General features: G+C 47.4%; 1 protein-coding gene across 2 annotated transcripts in view; it reads left to right on the top strand.

The window, feature by feature from the left end:
- Positions 1-14,217, top strand: part of NCK2 (NCK adaptor protein 2) — a 140,099-nt gene that overhangs the window by 69,402 nt on the left and 56,480 nt on the right. The window lies entirely within an intron of this gene.

The following is a 14,217-nucleotide window of genomic DNA, read 5'->3' as shown; positions in this document are numbered from 1 at the left end:
CCTGCCCTCCCCAACATCCCACTACACACACACACACACACACACACACACACTCACTCTCTCTCTCTCTCTCTCTCTCTCTCTCTCTCTCTCTCCACCACCACCCCCCCCTCTCTCTCAAGTTACGGACTTCAGAACTCCCTGGCTTGACTTTGCCTGATGCAGGCGGAGTGGAGCTCATGGGAGGAGCGTGGCCACACACCCCTTCCTTTTCCACTGGAATGAACTTGACAATGTATAGTCTGAGCCCAATTCTTCCCTGGATAACTGAACACTGAGTGTGATTCACTGTTGTGGGAAGCTGGCTGGTGTTTCCTGGGGATGGAGGATGTGAACAGCATCATATGCTGTACGGAAGATTGTTTATCTTTTGAAAATCTACTTGGAGGCTTTTCCAGGAGAGAAGCCTGGTGAGTGGAAGGACGTGGGCGTCATGGGGGGAAGACGGTGCGTAGGGGACAAGACTTACGGGTAGAGGAAAGTAATCGAGACCTGGATTGCAGACTGTGTCGGTTGCTGATGTGAGGTTGCTGATGTGAATACCCAAAACGTAAATGTGAGCGTAGGCATCATTTTCTTTTTTTTTGAGCTTTATTGAGGCTTAATTGACAAATAAAATTGTAAGATATTTAAAGCGTATATTGTGCTGATTTGATAGACGTATGCATTGTGAAAGGGTCCCCCCATCTAGTTAATTAGCACACCCATCACTTCACATATTTATCCTTTTCTAAAAATGAGAACAGTTCGGTTCTCCTCTCTTAGCAAATCTGAATTATTTAGTAGTGTTATCAACTGTAGTCACCACGTTTTACATTAGATCCTCAGACCTTATTCATCTTAGAGCTGAAATCTTTTTACCAGCCTCTCCCTGTTTGCTCCACCCCCCAGCCCGTAGCAGCCACTTTTTTACTCCCTGTTTCTGGGACTTAGACTTTTTAAAAAAATTCCAGATGTAAATGCTACCGTGCATTGTCTGTCTTTCTCTGTCTGGCTTATTTCACTTAGCCTAATGCCCTCAAGGTCTGTCCATGTTGTCACAAATGGCAGAATTTCCTTCCTTTTTGTGGTTGAACAGTATTCCTGCGCGTATGTATGTGTGTTTACATGCATATACATACCTATGTATTGCATCTTCTTTTTTTTTTTTTTTAAAGAAATTCACGTTCTTTTATTTATTTATTTATTTATTTATGACTGTTGAGTCTTCGTTTCTGTGCGAGGGCTTTCTCTAGTTGCGGCAAGCGGGGACCACTCTTCATCGCGGTGCGCGGGCCTCTCACCATCGCGGCCTCTCTTGTTGCGGAGCACAGGCTCCAGACGTATCGCATCTTCTTTATCCATTCATCCATTGATGGACACTTAGGTTGTTTCCATATCTTGGCTTTCATGGCTAATGCTGTAGTGAACATGGGGGTACAGATACCGCTTCCAGATCCTGTTTTCATTTCCTTTTTATAGATACCCAGAAGTAGGATTATTGGATCACATGAGAGTTCTGTTTTTAATTTTTTTGAGGAACCTCCGTACTGTTCTCCATAGTGGCTGCACCAATTTGCATTCCCACCAACAGTGCGAGAGTGTTCCCTTTTCTCCACACCCTCATCAGACACTTGTTATCTCCTGTCCCTTTCATGATGGCCACTCTGACAGGTGTGAGGTGATATATGATTGTGGTTTTGATTTGCATTTCCCTGATGATTAGTGATGTTGAGCACCTTTTCATGTGCCTGTTGGCCATCTGCACATCTCTGCAAAAATGTCCTCTACATATTTTTTAATCTGATTGTCTTTTTGCTGTTGAGTTGTATGAGTTCTTTATATATTTTGGATATTAACCTCTTATCAAGTATATGATTTACAAATATTTTCTCCCAATTCGTTGGTTGCCTTTTCACTCTGTTGATGGTTTCCTTTGCTGTGCAGACGCTTGTTACTTATTTTTGCCTTTGGTTTTGGTGTCAAATCCAAAACATCATCACGAGAGAGTTGTCAAGGAGCTTACCCCCTATGTTTTCTTTTTAGGAGTTTTATGCTTTCAGGTCTTATGTTCAAATCTTTAATCCATTTTGAGTTGATTTTTGTGTATGGTGTAAGATAGTGGTCCAGTTTCATTCTTTTGCATGTGGCTGTCCAGTTTTTCCAACACCATTTATTGAACAGACTGACCTTCCCCATTGTATGTTCTTGGCACCTATGTCATAAACTAAGTGCCCACATTAGGCCAATTAAGTGACCTTATTTCTGTGTTCTCTATTCTATTCTATTGATCTCAAGGTCTGTTTTTATGTCAATACCATACTGTTTTGATTACTATAGTTTTGACTGTACAGTTGACCCTTGAACAACTTGGGTTTGAACGGTGGGGGTCCACTTTTACTCCAATTTTTTTCAATAGTAAATACGACAGTGCTGCACTTTCCATGGTTGGTTGAATCCATGGATGTGGAACTGCAAATACAGCAGAACTGTGGATCTAGAGGGCCAACTATAAGCTCTAAGTGGATTTTTGATTGCCCCTAACCCCTGCATTGTTCAAGGGTCAATGGCAGTTTGAAATCAGGGAGCGTGATGTCTCCAGCTTTGTTCTTCTTTCTCAAGATTACTTTGACTATTCAGGGTCTTTTCTGGTTCCATACAAATTTTGAGATAGTTTTTTCTATTTCTGAGACAAATGCCATTGGAATTTTGACAGGGATTGCATTGAGTCTGTAGATTTCTTTGGATAGAATGGACATTTTAACAATGTTAATTCTTCCAATCCACGAGCATGGAAAATCTTTCCATTTATTTGTGTTTTCTTCAGCTTCTTTTTATCAATGTCTTATCGTTTTCAGTATACAAGTCTTTCACCCTCTTGGTTAAATTTATTTCTAGGTATTTTATTCTTTTTGATACAGTTGTAAATGGGATTGTTTTCTTAGTTTCTCTTTCTGATAGTTCATTGTTAGTGTATAGACACAACTGATTTTTGTATCTTTCAACTTTACTTAATTCATTTGTTCTCACAGTTTTTTGGTGGAGTCTTTAGGGTTTTCTTTAGGGTTTTTGATATTATGATGCATAATATCATGTCATCTGCAAATACAGACTGTTTTACTTCTTCCTTTTTGATTTGGGTCCCTGTTACTTCTTTTTCTTGTCTGATTGCTGTGGCTAGAACTTCCAATACTGTGTTCAATAAGTGACAAGAGTGGGGATCCTTGTCTTGTTCCTGCTCTTAGAAGAAATGCTTTCAGCTTTTCACTGTTGAATATGTTGTTCACTGTGGGCTTGTCATATATGACCTTTATTATGGTGAGGTATGTTCCCTCTATACCCACTTTGTTGAGTTTTTATCATAAATGAGTATTTGTCAAATGCTTTTTATGCACCTATTGAGATAATCATATGTTTTTTGTCCTTCGTTGTGTTAATGTGCTGTATCATGTAGATTGATCTGCAGGTATTGAACTATCCTTGCGTCCCTGGGGTAAATCCCTCTTGATCATGGTATATGATCTTTTAATGTGCTGTTGAATTCAGATTCCTAGTATTTTGTTCAGAATTTTTTGCATCTATGTTCATCAGGGGTATTGGGCTGTAGTTTTCTTTTCTTGTAGTGTTCTTGGTTTTGGTATCAGGGTGATGCTGACCTCTTTTTTTTTAAATTATTTATTTATTTTTGGCTGCGTTGGATCTTCGTTGCTGTGCGTGGGCTTTCTCTAGTTGTGGCGAGTGAGAGCTACTCTTCATTGCAGTGCATGGGCTTCTCATTTAGGTGGCTTCTCTTTGTGGTGGAGCACGGGCTCTAAGCATGCAGCTTCAGTAGTTGTGGCACACGGGCTCAGTAGTTGTGGCTTGCAGGCTCTAGAGCACAGGCTCAGTAGTTGTGGCACACGGGCATGGTTGCTCTGTGGCATGTGGGATATTCCTGGACCAGGGCTCGAACCCATGTCCCCTGCATTGGCAGGCGGATTCTTAACCACTGTGCCACTAGGGAAGTCGATGCTGACCTCTTAAAATGAGTTTGGAAGTGTTCTCTCCTCATTTTTTGGGACTAGTTTGAGAAGGATTGGTATTAATTCTTCAATTGTTTGATAGAATTCACCAGTGAAGCCATCTGGTCCTGGACTTTTGTTTGTTGGGAGGTTTTTGCTTATTGAGTCAACCTGCTAATAACTGGTATGTTCAGATTTTTTATTTCTTCATTATTCAGTCTTGATAGGTTTGATGTTTCTAGGAATTTATCTGCTTCTGGTATGTCCAATTTGTTGGCGTATAATTGTTCATAGTAATCTCTCACGATCCTTTTTATGTCTGTGGTATCAGACGTAATGTCTCCTCTTTTTTTTTTTTTTTTCCTGATTTTGTTCGTTTGAGTCCTCTCTTTTTTCCTAGGTGAGTCTAGCTAAAGGTTTGTCTATTTTCTTTATCTTTTGAAAAAAAAAACAGCTCATAGTTTTATCAATCTTTTCTATGATCTTTTTAGAGTCTATTTCATTTATTTCTGCTCTGATTTCTATACTTCCTTCTACTAACTTTGGGCTTCATTTGTTCTTTTTCTAGTTCCTTAAGGTGTAAAGTTGATTGTTTATTTGGGATCTTTGTTTTTTCTTAATGTGGGTTTTTATCACTCTGAACTTCTCTCTCTTAGAACTGCTTTTAATGCATCCCATGAGGTTTGGTCTATTGTATTTCCATTTTCACTTGTCTCAAGGTTTTTTTTTTTAATTGAAGTATAGTTGATTTACAATATTATATTAGTTTCAGGTATACAACATAGTGAGTCAATATTTTTATACATTATACTCCATTTAAATTTATTACAAAATAATGGCTATGTTTTCCTGTGCTGTGCAATATATCCTTGTTGCTTAAACGTAATTGTTTGTACCTCTTAATGTCTCAAGATGTTTTTTGATTTCTTCTTTGACCCATTGGTTGTTCAGTAACATGCTATTTAATTTCCACATATTTGTGAATTTTCCAGTTTTCTTCTTGTAACTGATTTCTAGTTTTACACCATTGTGATGGGAAAAGATGCTTGATGTGATTTCAGTCTTCTTAAATTTATTAATACTTGTTTGTGGCCTAACATGTGCTATCCTGGAGAATGTTCCATGTGTGCCTTAGAAAAAATATCTATTCCGCTGCTGTTGGATGGACTGTTTTGTCAATGTCTGTTAAGTCCATCTGGTCTAGTGTGTAGTTTAAGTACAAATTTCCTCATTGATTTTCTGTCTGGATGATCTATCCATTGTTGAAAGTGGTATATTGAAGTGCCCTACTATTATTGTATTGCTGTCTATTTCTCCCTTTAGGTCTGTTGATATTTGCTTTATATATTTAGGTGCTCTTATTTTGGGTGCATAAATATTTATAACTATTATTTCCTCTTGTTGGGTCAACTCCTTTATCATTATATGATTCCCTCCTCTGTCTCTTAGTACACTCTTTGGCTTAAAGTCTATTTTGTCTGATATAAGAATAAGCTACCCTGGGTTACTTTTGGTTTCCATTTGCATGGGCTATCTTTCCATACCCTCACTTTCAGTCTGTGTGTGTCCTTAAAGGTGAAGTGAGTCTCTTGTAGGCAGCATATAGATGGGTCTTGTTTTTTATTCATTCAGCCACTCTGTGTATTTTTTTTTTTAATTAATTAATTTATTTTTGGCTGTGTTGGGTCTTCGTTTCTGTGTGAAGGCTTTCTCTAGTTGCGGCAAGCGGGGGCCACTCTTCATCGCGGTGCGCGGGCCTCTCACTATCGCGGCCTCTCTTGTTGCAGAGCACAGGCTCCAGACGCGCAGGCTCAGTAGTTGTGGTTCACGGGCCTAGTTGCTCTGCGGCATGTGGGATCTTCCCAGACCAGGGCTCGAACCCGTGTCCCCTGCATTGGCAGGCAGATTCTCAACCACTGCGCCACCAGGGAAGCCCCACTCTGTGTATTTTGATTGAAGAATTTTGTCTATTTACATTTAAAGTAATTATTGATAGGTATGTACTTCCCTTTTTAAAATTGTTTTCTTACTGTTTTTATATTCTTTTGTTTCTTTTTTCACCTCTTTGTCTCTTTTCTTTGTGATTTGCTGATTTTTTTGGAGTGGTATGCTTAAATATCTTTCTCTTTCTCTTTTGTGTCTCTCTTATAGGTTTCTACTTTGTGGTTACCATGAGGCTTACATAAAACATCTTATAATAGTATGTTTTAAGCTGATAACAATTTTAAGTCTGTACGCATCATTTTCCATTCTACTATAGAAGCAGCAGTGGTTTGTTGAATTGTGCATCCAGCAGGAGAAAATAAGTTAAGCATGTCTGTCACTTTCATGTTTGTAAGAATGCTATCCCGTCATATTTCTTTTAGTAAAGGAAATTTTTATTACTTGTCTTCATATCAGCCTCAATGTTTATAACAACAGTTTCCCAAGGTTCATATATTAAGTAAAGTTGACTTAAATTTACTCCTGTCTTTTACCATATCCCAGCTTTTTGGTATTTTGGAGATTGCTGGTCACTCACTTTGCACCCACAGAGATTCTTTAGAAAGACTTTTCACATGCAAGACCCATTTCTCTGTCATTAAGTTTTTAGGGTCACAGCTGTTGCTGGGAGGCTAGATACCTGAAAGTACCTTGTTGAGTTTCTGCCAAAATAGAAGGGACCATCCTATCCCCTTACCACGACTCCCGATTCACTGGGACCCCTGAGGCACCTGGGGTAGGGCCTCTGCAGCTGGACCAGTTGGGTCTTTCTAGGGGCTACTGAATGTCTAGGGATGGCCGGAGCCTTTGATGTTCCAGTCGATATAGTGGTTAGATCTGTAATACTTGGTTAAATAGTTGACCAATAGGTATTGAGCGTTGCTAAAAAAAAAATATTGCTGTGTTGAGTCTACCACAGTTAGGCTGCTGGTGAGTCAGTGGGAGCAGCTGTAACGTACCGGGCACTTGCCAGGTGCTTGGCCCCCCCCGTGTCTCCTGCAGGATATTATCTGTGGCTGGAATGCAGATCTTTTTACCCCCATTTCATAGGCAGAGACACTGAGCCTCAGGGGAGCGAAGAGGGTTGCCCAGGGTCACAGAGTGGAACCCGCAAGCAGCGTTCCGTTCTGGCCCCGAGCTGCTGCTTTCAAGCCCGCGTTCCTTCTGCCCCCCGGCTCTGACCTTCCGCGGCAATGACACGGCAGCGACCTGTTACCTGCGTGCTTACCTTGAACCTGGGACCCCTCGACGCTCTGAGAGATGAAACAACCTGGCCAAAACCCTGTGCTCGTAGGACAGAGTGGGCTGTGAACCCACATCTTCCTGACCCAAAGCCTTTCATTCTTACTTGACTGTGAATTTTATTTATTTATTTTCCCTAGCAAAATCTCGAGCAACCGAGGAGAGTTTGGAAGCGAGTCCCTTTTGGAAACCTAAAGAAGGGAGGAGGGAGGAAGGCTTTGGGAGGGGTTGGGGGGGTAAGAGACAGGACCTGAATCTTCCAAAGGCCTCGGTACCTCCTGAAGACCCCAGGGCCAGCTCAGCAGCTCAAGGCCCGGCTGAGGCCAGCTCAGCAGGCCTGGGACCTGCACCTGTGATCTTCCCAGATGTTGCCGTGTATCTGCGACTCCCAACTGACCTCTGAGAGGGAAGTCATCTGTGGAGGCTGAAGGACCTCCTACACTTCGTGTGTGTGGGGTCATCCCTGGGGTCCCCTGCTCTTCCCACGGCACCTGTGTCCAGAGCGAAGCTGCATAAAGTCGAGATTTACCGTTTCTTTACATGGCAGTGAAATCATCCTTTTCTGATGGTTGAGGTGACGGTCAAAGTTTAGCCAAGCATTTCTCTTTTCTGTCACAGCCGACACGCCCCAGCAGTGTGGCTTCCTCGAAGGCTGGACACAAATTAAAGACACAAAAAGCAAATCCTTCCCCCCACCCCCTGCCCCCAGTTCTTTTGCTTAGGACAGATCGTAGAACTGAATTCATAACTTTGCAGTCATTTCTCCACTATTCTCTGAATTGTACCTTACAGTTTACAAAGGCATTTTCATATAGATTCTTTCTGAGATCAGGTGATGTGGCTATGTCCCCCCCACCCCCATTTTATAAAAGATGGAAAAGAGCCAGGAGAGGTTGCTTTACTTGCCAAGACGGCCCGGCAGACGGTGACCCCGTGACTCGCGGCTGCACCGGGGCTGCAGGGTGCTGACCGCACACGCGCTGTTTGCTCTCAGAGTCCCTGGACCAGGCGTGTAGACGATGCAGATGTGAGAGAGCGATTCTTAAAAACAGGCCACACCGGCCACACGGAGCTTTAAATAAAGCACTGCTGCGCTTGAGGTTCCAAAAGTAGGAGAGGTGAAGTGTTTTCCTTGGCCTCCTTCCTCCAGAAAAGCAAAACATATTCCTGCTGTGTGTTTGTGTGTATTGCCGGGTAGGGGGGTGTAGGCTTTTGAAAAGCTAAAGTAGACCTTGAACGGGTACATCTTTTGGAGGTGATGGATGTGTTTATTACCTTGTTTGTGGTGATGGTACCAGGTGTGTTTGCATATGTCCAAACTCACCCAGTTGTACACATTTAATACGTGCAACTCCTTGCATAGTTAAGTGTACCTCAGTAAAGCTGAAAAGCGCTAAACTACCACGGCAGGATGAGAATCGCTCTACGGACCCACCTGCAGTGCATGCTGATCTGGAGGGGCTGTGTGGCAAAGTGCAGTGCAGCCTGGTGGTCCCGGAACACCGTGGAGGGTTGGTGGTGGCCCCAGGGACCCCCCCTTCCCCTGTCGCTGGCGTGTCTCAGCGCAGAGAGCACCTTGAGCTTCAGATTTCTGCTGATCAGGGTCGACTTTCCTGTTGGCCTTTGTTATAACACCACAAGTGCGTTCTTTAGAAACTGTATGGCTCCAAGATGTTAAGATGGTTATAAAACAGGATGAATAACTCAAGACCGTGAAAGATCACTGTTTAAGGAGAGCGACTTTTGGTGCTGTGTTAATGAACAGGATAGTAACAGAAGCAGGTTCTGAATGGAGGCCAGTACCCCTCAGTGCTTGGTGAGTGGGGAAACCGTGTCCACCTGCTGGGCCCTGACTGGGGGCCAACCCCACATCTCCCTGTGAGATGACATTTGCTTTCTGAGCCTCTCGGAGTCGACCTTGACCCACAGTCACATTGACACGTGAATTGGTGGGATTGGTGGAGGCTCCCTGGCCCGCCCCTGGCTCTCCCACCTTTCTGTGTGCAGACCCCCCTGGGCACACAGGGGCAAGCTGCGGTCAAGGACGGCCCAGGGCAGCCCCCGGCCCACTGGGGAAGCAGAATGCTTCATCCACAGATGGGGTGTTTCCGCAGAACGCTGCTTTCTGCTTGGGTCCCCCAGCTCTCAGGGAATGAGTGGGAAATGGAGGGGATGTGAGACCCCCTTGCCCAGTCAGACTGGCTTTGGTTGGAGGCATTGGGGGTTTGTAGCCTATGCTCTGAACCTGAGTTCTTGAGGTAGATGCTGTGGCACTTACAAAGGCTGAGGGACATGCCGTGCCCAGATGGCAAGAGCTGGGAAAGCCGTCGACATCTTCCCTGTCGGTAGCCTGGGTCTGTGGGGGCCTGTTTTGTGGGAGGAGCTGCATGCTTACAGGCCATCTTCAAATGACCACATCTTATCACCCGGAAGCTCCTAATGAAGACAGTTTTGCAGAACGTTGGTCATGTTTTCCCAGTGGGTAGATCCCAACTTGTGCTCGGAACAGAAGTTCCTAGAGGAAGCGTCAGGTGCGCGGTGGAGGGGCTGAGAGTCCCATCGTGTGTGTTGCCCTCTGGGCCTTAGTTTCCGGGACAGTCACGCGGAGGCACTGGGTGAGCGCTGGGTCTGTGATCCGGGCATCTAGGGACAGGACTGCAGCCAACCCCGCAGATTCTGGGCGAAGGTCAGGGTGTGCGACAGCTTAGGCCCCTCCCCAGGCGCAGCAACCTCGTGGCGCCCGTCCGCCACCTGAGTCCCACCTCCAGGAAAGGGCTCCGGGGCCTCCCTGAGCTTCAGCGGTGGAGGCTGCCGGCCCTCGTTCTCCCATTGGCCACGTGGGGCGGGCGCAGGGGGAGACGGACGCTGGGTTAGGGGCTGTGGGCGGCGTGGAGAGGGACACACCATGGCCCACCTCCCTCCTCTTTCCAGAAGAGGCACACAGGCCTCGGCTGCCTCGTGCCTGCCGGCTGCACTCTGGGCTGGGCAGGCCGGTCCGGGTCTCCGGGGCTGAAAGCTCCCCGGGATTCCAAGGAGCTGGCGGAGGAGAGAACCAAGGTGTCAGTGCTTCATCAGAGACATCCCCATACCTGGTTCCCTCTGAGGGTCATGGAGGACCTCTGAAAACACGCACCCCGGGCCCCAGCTCCAGGGACTCGAATTTGGGGAAGACTAGACGTTCATGCTTTCTCTCTGGAGCTTCCCAAGTCCTTCTGATCACCAGTTTGGAAACTGCTGACCCGGACCCTGGGTTTTGCATCCCCTGCCAGCTGGGGCGCCACGGGGCTCGTTTGGGGCTGAGGCCTAGTGAGGTCAGAGGGAGGCGGGGGATCGACCTCCTGGCCCTGCCGGCTCCCCTTGTGCACGTTGACCCCCGCTGGGCCCTGGGCCACCTTGAAATGTGCACTGTCCTCGTGGGACCGCCTGGGACGCTCGGACCCCACTCCAGACCAACCTGGAGCGGGCCAAAGGGGCCTGAGCGTCTGTATGTTGACACCCGTCTCCCCTAAAGGGACCTTCTGAGGTACTCCACTGGAGGATTTTCATATATTCACACTTCAGATAATTCCTGAGCCTTTAAAAAATTCCGTTCCAGGCCTAATTACAGTGTGTGTTGGCAGTTGTGGTTTTTGATCCTTGCAGGGAGCTGACCCTCGAGGGAGACTGCTCTTAGGCACAGAAATCGAACAGACACGACAGAGAAGCAGGCAGTAGCGCCGGGCACCGTGGTGCTGAGATCACAGCAGGCCCGGGAGCCGATACCTGCCCTCCACGCCTTGTGTTCTGTGCTTGGAGATTCCAGCCGGGGGTGGGTGGGGGGGCGGAGGTCCTTGGTGGAGAAATCACATGGCAGAGTCTGTATTATTTGTGTGAGAGGGAAATGATCATTTCTCTTCTTTTAGGGATTTCTTGCCCAGTGGGGCCAGTATCTGGGTCACCTGCAGAGAAGGGATGGGAACTGGTTCCACTTTCATAGAAGGCAGTGCACGTGGTCAGTCCCGCTCTGTCACTTGTGTCATACCCTGCAAACCCTGAAGACCTTCGCGATGCCTTCCCTTCCGGAATTGGACCCTCCAGCCCTCAGGGTCCAAGTCCCTTCCTTCTACATAACCTGACCATCAGGATCAGAGGTCCTGGCCCTGTAGGATCCCAGCGGATCTTCTGATAACCAGAAGATGATTACACTGTGTCCTTCCTGACTCAGGGGCTGGGCCTCGGATGTTCCCTGTCCCTGGGAGGCTGACCCCGGGAGACCCAGTTCTGTCCCCACAGGTGTTTTGCTTGCAGTGTGGATGACATTTGCGGGGGGCTGGGGAGGCTGTCACTTTGTCTCAGGGATGGAAAACTTGAGGGGGCCGGTGTTCAGAACACCTGGTCACTCAGGGCTTGTCCTGCAAAAATGTAACTAACATGCCGGACAATTCTTATTCCCAAATGAGAGCCAGGTTCCAGATGGGTTCCCGGGTAAAGGGCCCTGAACTCCTCTGACCAGCGCCAGCCCCGGGGCAGGGGCCGTTCCTGACTGCTCCCCACGGCGCCCCTCCCTGTCAGCATGAAATACCAGCCAAGTCGGTGTCCTCTACTCTCCTGGCATGCTGTATAGACGTTTTATATGTGTGTGTATATGTTGACAATAAAAGAATGGAAAAAGGTAGACCATGGAAACATTAATCACAATGGAAAGAAGGCAGGAATGTCTGTGCTAACATCAGATAAAGTGTCTTTCAGAGTGAGGACGACCCGCGGGTGTGGACGGTCCCACCAGGACCCGTATCACGCGCGGCACAGGTAGTTGCCGTGTGTCCTCAGGCTGTGGGTTCCTCAGGCTCGCCCTGTTTTTATGACCTGACCGCGGCAGTTTTGAGGAGGACGTGTTGGGTGCCCCTCGGGTGGGATTTGTCCGCTCTTTTTCTCCTCGTTGGACTGGGGTAGTGTGTCTTTGGCGGGCGGACCACGGAGGTAAAGTGCCATCTTCACCGCAGGGCATCGGGGCTCACACGTGCATCTGACCTGTCGGTGAGCGGGCGCGGCTGCCAGCTGTCTCCTGCCCGCTCTTAGCTTGTCCTCTCTGGGAGGGCGTCTCCAGGTGCAGCCCTCCCTGAGGGTGGGAGTTACGCTCTACCTCCTCCAGCGGGGAGGATCCGTGTCACTTCCTTGAATTCTCCTGGGGAAGTTGGTCTTCTCCCCCACTGGTTTACTTACTCGGCCATCCATTGCCTTGCTCCTTTCTCATTTATTCTCATTTACGGCGCCTCTTTAACCGACGTAAGCAGGGCTGCTCTGTGTGCAGCTTGCAGGCCCCCTGACCCGGCGCAGAGTTTCTCTGCATGGAGGTGCTTCCCGTGTGCTGTGTCAGCGCCCAGCTTTACCAGATGACCCCACGTTGTCTCCCCGGGCAGGGCTGCCGTGTTCCTGTCTTGGCAGAATATGAGGACTCCCACCGCCCCCCAGCCCCCCTGACACTCACGCCATCCATCACCTGGTCCATTTCTGTCCATCTAGCATAAAAAGGCATCTCACTGTCATCTCAGATCATGGACGAGGTGGAACTTTTTCTGTGTCGATTCATCCTCTGTGCTGTCCTTCTGGGCAATGACTTTGTCTTCACTTGCTTTTAATTGAGTTGTTGGTCTGTTTCTTCATGAATTGCAGGACTCTTTATATAGTCTAGGTACCAGTCCTTTGTTATTATATGTACTGGTTTCGTTACAAGTATATCTCATCATATTTTGCTCTATGAAGATGGATAATTCTCACTTGAGAATCCAGACTTTCTCTGAACAGAGTCTTTTACTGTACCAGCAGTGGCGCAAATGGCATACCACTACTTATAAACGTTAATGCTTTCTTAGAAAAGGGCGTCTTGTATTCTTATAACTCTGCTGGAAGGGTTTTATATGTATTTTGTGTTGTTTCGGTGTTCAACAACCTATTTTTAAATTTGGGGGCTGATAAAGATAAACGCAAGGTTTTGAAATGCGGGAATTTTATTGACAGTACTTAACTGATTTTTGCCAGGTATATCGTAGAGTCTGAGACGGTGCCTTCTCAGTAGTTTAATGAGCTTTGCTAAACTTTCATCTTTCCTTTTCTGCTGCTGGCTCTCACCAGTTGTCAGAAAAAGTTGGACGATTCACCCTTGCTTATTGATCTGTATTTCATGAATATTTATGCATATTCCATGTACTTCCCCCGTTTTATTCAAAGTAGCTGCACGACATGAAATTTAAACTTTCAATTGGAATTCTTCCATGGCCTCCCTCATGAGTGAAGAGCCCTTATTACGTAGAGTAACAATGACGGTATCCAGAGGTGAGATTGTTCTAAATGAAGTTTCTTAAATTTGAATCCAGCCGCAAACCAGGGCTTCAGCGTCGGAGGCAGCATCTCAGTGTCTCGTGTCCACGCTGGTGGTGGGGCGGGCACAGCTGCAGAGCGTCCACGCACGCCTTCAAGTGCTTGCTGGGTACACGGGCTCAGGCGCTTCTGAGCTCTCGGTTTGCGCGGAGACAGAATCCTTGTCTGCAAGGAGTCCCACTCAGCGAGAAGACAGCCAGAAATAATGTGCGAAGTCCCCGTAAGTGCCAGGAAGAGAGAAAGCAGAGCAGGGAAATTGTCGGGCGGGGGCGGCAGGGGGGATGCAGCAGCTCTTCTAGATGAGCTGGGGCCGTGGGGCTGGGCGGAGGCTTGGGTTTCATCAGGGGTGGGATGTGGACGTGAGAGGGAGAGGAGGGCAAGGCAGGTGCCTGGGAGCGGGGGCTGCGGGCTTGGTGGAAGAGCTGGCGTTGGCAGTGGCTTCGGGTTGTGTTCTAGTGTGATGGGAAGGGATGGCGGGGCTTGAACGGAGGAGGCCCGGCCCGCTGTCCGTTTGCAGGTACCACAGGCTGCTGCTGGGGAGTCAGACCAGAGGGTGGGGACGGACCGGGGAGGTACCGGGGAGGAGAAGGCCGCCTTGTCCGGGCCCTGCTGCTGCTGGCTCGGAGCTGGGCGGCGGCAGGGCCGGCGCTGGTCC

The sequence above is a fragment of the Balaenoptera acutorostrata genome, chromosome 12 (assembly GCF_949987535.1).
Source record: "Balaenoptera acutorostrata chromosome 12, mBalAcu1.1, whole genome shotgun sequence".
Taxonomy (NCBI): domain Eukaryota; kingdom Metazoa; phylum Chordata; class Mammalia; order Artiodactyla; family Balaenopteridae; genus Balaenoptera; species Balaenoptera acutorostrata.
This window is presented reverse-complemented; position numbering and strand designations above follow the sequence as displayed.